Raw genomic sequence first — 4,608 nt, 5'->3', positions numbered from 1 at the left:
TCCTTAACAAGTTTATATGAACCTCATACATATTTAGGTCCAAAGGCATATTGAAATTTGAATGCATCATAGATGTGGATCAATTACCATCATTATGACAAAATTTGGGAAACCTAAAGAGCTAAAACATAAATAAACTAGCGCTTACACTATTTTCTCTATCCACGAATTTTTTGATGGTGTCATCAAGTAGCATGCTTGTCATTTTGGTGATGACTATACATCTTGTGAACAAGGTAGGGAGTTAGAGTTTCTAGCCTCTCCTTTGCATAAAAGGGTTGTTGCAAGATTAGGGTGTCCAATTTTATCCAGTTTATGTTGGACTGGGACAATGCTTGGAGAGCAAATTTTGGGAGGCAAGGTACTTAAAATGAGATCAAGCAAATAATAGAAAATACACTTGTCCTTAAATTAACCTAATATAACTTAAATTAATATAAATTAGTCTAATTAATCAAAATTAATCAAAAATATGATGAAATGATAAACAAATGATCTTTCCATACTTAAAGTGATCCAATTTATTTTTCCATAGATGCACCATTACAAGTACACTAGTCCCTATAGGTTTTAGATGATTCACATCAAAAATGTAATTTTACTAATTAGATTATTAATATTTGCAGGCCTTCTAATAGTCTGGAAGAATTTTGAAAAAGAGATCATTAAAAATCCAACCATTGGATTTGCAATTTTTACTAACCACCACATTCTACTAATGTCTCAGTATCTACCCACTCTTTTGATCTACAAGATTGAGGATTTTAAGTGGTAGCTATTGTGGGTACAAAAAGTGGCGTATATTATAACACTTTAAAGACCTTGAAATATTTAAAGAAAATAGACAAATATCTTAAAATTTTCTCAAAAAATCAAGTTAAGCTCCATATTATGTGAATATCTAAGGTACAAAGTGGGAATTTCATATGAGTTTATATGTAAAAGATATTAGCATTTTATGGAATTAGTTCAAATTTGGGACAGGGTTTATACATTGACTTTGTACCTAAGAAAATGAGGACTTTGGCTATCTAATGCTTGATCAAATTATGCAACTATATTTCCAACTTTGAATATGATGTTCCAACAAAAGAACTTGAAACGAAATTCCTTCATTTACTAGGAGAGATTAGCCACTAAAGGTAAACAAATGCCTGTTTTTTTACTGTTTACAGGGTGCGTGAGTGGACAAAACTGGGCACCCTGATCTTGCACCACCCAAAATCGTCCGCTTTCTGACTAAGGAATGCTAAAAGCATGACATATCACCTTGTAGCTTGATCTTTCATTATGTACAAGGATCCATTACAATATTGAGGCCAGAAATATGCTGTGGGAGGAGTTTGAGGATGTATAGCAATAGGAGCTTTGGCAAATGATAATAGAAGAATGTGAAATCAGCTTTGGCTTATAATAGGAACCTAAGGATGCATACCAATATAGCTTCTAGGAAATGACAAAATAGGAGAGAGGTGATGAATTTAGATTCTATGTAGTAGAGGAGGATTCCCAAAGCACATTGAGATTAGAAAAGCACATTAAGCAATTCGAATCATTGGTGGACTTTGTAACAAAAAGGGTTGCTGCTTATACTTTTTTTTGAAAAAAAAATAAATGAAATATGATCATCTTAAGTTAGTGTGAGATGTGTGTCCTTTTTTCCCATTTTTTAAATTAAAAAAACACATGTTAGCTATGTTTCTGTTTATGTGGGGGGATGTAGCTTAGGAATTTAGAACTATCATTTGCAAATTTAGGTGGGCCAACCTATATGTTGCAACCATTGAGCTTGCAAGTTACATTTTCTATGGGTAAGCTAGGATCTGATGGGAAACTAAGGGATTATATGATCACACATATAGTGGGGGTGCCATGTCAGTTGTTGGCACCTCGTCCAGTAGAGCCCACAATAACATGCCATACTATTTGAGTGTCTGTGGAATTTTTGCGATACTATTGCAGACCTACACAAAGGACTTACACCCAAGTTACACTTAGAAACTTTTCTAAGTGTAAAGGCCTCAAGTGCTAAAAAAATATACATAGGGGAGATTTTTTTTGTAAGAGTTTATGAAGATTTTTTTTGTAAGATGTGAGATTTGAATCCATAACCAAGGTTACACACATTCATAAACTAACCATCACACCAAAGACCACACCAAGGAGCCATTGGATGATGCCATCACTTGTGCACATGGGTGGACTGGTCCCATAATTACCTGGCAAAACCCTCTGTTAAACATAAATGGGGGGGGGGAGGGTGCATGATTTATCCAAACATCCTTCTAACCAATATACCCATCCTCTATTTGAACATCATTCTCCTTTGGCCTCCACATGCTCCTCCACCTATCTAAAGCTGAAGGACGACCTAGTTATTATAGTTCTTGATCTAAAATGCATATGAAGATAATAAAAATATATTCCTCACACAATTTATTTCATGTACTTCATTTAAATAGGATATGCTCAAGAAGTTATATAAACCATAATTAGGCTCAATATAGAAGAAAATCAAAAGCAATCTCTATATTTAGCAATTTGGGTGCATGTTCTCAACGTGCATGGATGTTGCTTTTTCTCTAGCACGAGGGGGTGACCTCTCTGCCTCTCTCTTATAGTAGAGCAGCTTGAGGAGGATGGAACAAGGGAAGGTGGAGGATAGGGTTGTAAGGAGAAGTGGGAGGAGGCCCTAACAAAAGCCATAGGAGATTGGGGAGAATTTTGGAGTAGAGTAAACTTAGGCCATGTATCATTATGAAAGTTGTGTGAATATGTACACAATGTAAAAGTTGTGTGAATATCAAAGTTGAATGGGTGCATTATATCCTCAACACCTTGTATTACTACTCTTTTCTATATTTAGACCTTCCTTGTTATGTGTCTTCACTTGAGTGTGTCTCACAATGGAGGATGGTATCCTTCACATACAGACAGCATGAGGAATATGTGTATTTCTTGCCCATGTGGTATCCCATCACATTAAGAATGAGGAATATGTGTACATTTTTGCCATGCTTATAAAGTGTAGGTATAGTACTGTGGCTTACTTTAGATAAGAAAGAGACGATAATAAACTTTGTCATGTTCCCATGTTCATACCACACCACACCTTTACTTGATTGCAATCCAGCAAATATTTAGATATAAACATCTGTAAATAACAAGCCCAAAATTGCGTTCTATAAGCGTGGGCAAATGAGGAGGAAAGCACCCCTTTTAAGTACAGTCGCGGGGAAGGGGAAAGGGGTTGAGTAGGTGATTCTTCTTGTGCTAGGAGTATACAATGTACATGTTATGCCCTCATACTGTCAAAGTGTTGATTGGGTCACCCAAAATTGGGATTCAGTTATTATTAAGCAACTATTGTAGTTGTAAAGGACACTTCCTTGGTTACAATCCACCGGAAGGTGCCTTCATTGACTGCTTGAAGTCCCTTAGAGCTATGTGTTATTGAAATTTATATAGCAAGAAAACCCTACACATTTGGTGTCTCCTCCACCTCTGGCTCCACAGCATTTTGTGATTTGGACTCAAGGTAGCCACCATAGATGTAAGAGATGAAGCCCCATATGGAGAGCAGCATGGCAATGCCCTTGAGAGCAGAGAAGCTATCATGGAAGAAGATAACAGCCAGGATGGAGAGGAGAGGGAGAAGGGCAGTGGCAAAAACACATGACAAGAGAGACGATGCCAGGAAGATGATACCAGCACCTCCGAGAAAGAACATTTGCCATCCAATTGCGGACCCAACAAGGGTTACTGAGTAGAGAAAAGGACCCAATGGAAAGCTCCTTGCTTCTTCTTTGCTTGCACTAAACTCTCCATTGATTCCCATGGCCACCATTGAAAAAACTGTGGCACATATTGCTATCGCCGTCTGTGACTCTAGCACTACTGCAAAGTTGGTCTTGCCTATAACCTTCCTGTATGTGAGCTCCATCAAAGGCAGCATCAGAGCATAGAGAGCTGCGCCGCCTATGGTGACCACAAACCCTAGGATATATTGCTTTTCAGTGGTTCCTGCCGGCCTATCAGAGCCTGCATGAATGCCCAACAGCACAGCCCCCACTGTGATCGCAAAAACCGAATTTACTGCATATTGGGTGATTTTTTGGCGTACAATAGCATAGGCGAAGATGGCATTGAAAGCAAGCTGGCTAGCACAGAGCAAAGCGTTGGTGGAGACGGGAAGGTAGGAGAGGCCCCACGAGAAGAGTAGGTTATCAATTGCAGTGAAGAAGCCCATGGCCAAGTAGATGGTGAAGAGCTTGAAGGAGATGGGCGTTGGGCGGCCGGAAGCGTTTGAACGGAAGTAGTAGCAAGTGAGGAGCGGGGGGACGAGGATTGGCCAGCCGGCGCTTTGCATGCAAGTGTACAGCCACCTTTGGGAGCCACCATGCACAAAATAGAGGCGGCCTAGCAGCGTCGCCGAGGAGGTGCCAACCACAAGGCTCACACCGCACACTGTCATGAGCACCCAATAAGACACTCCCTTCCCAAAGTAAACCTTGCTAACCGGCTTAGCTGCCGACGTCGTGCTGGTGGCGGCGGCGGCGGCGGCGGCCGTCTCTCCTACTTCATCGCAGCTTTGCACGTTTAACACGT

The 4,608-nt window shown here is 39.7% G+C and overlaps 1 pseudogene across 1 annotated transcript in view; it reads right to left on the bottom strand.

Annotated features, from left to right (window-relative positions):
• Positions 1–3,118: 3,118 nt before the first annotated feature.
• LOC147607137 (purine permease 3 pseudogene) overlaps positions 3,119–4,608 on the bottom strand; it is a 1,859-nt pseudogene continuing 369 nt past the window's right edge. The window contains exon 1 of the transcript XR_015264848.1: positions 3,119–4,608. This exon is cut by the window's right edge and continues 369 nt beyond it. The product of XR_015264848.1 is annotated as a purine permease 3 pseudogene (transcript).

This window comes from Cibotium barometz, chromosome 56 (genome assembly GCF_041138505.1).
Source record: "Cibotium barometz isolate CiBa-2024 chromosome 56, ASM4113850v1, whole genome shotgun sequence".
NCBI lineage: Eukaryota > Viridiplantae > Streptophyta > Polypodiopsida > Cyatheales > Cibotiaceae > Cibotium > Cibotium barometz.
This window is presented reverse-complemented; position numbering and strand designations above follow the sequence as displayed.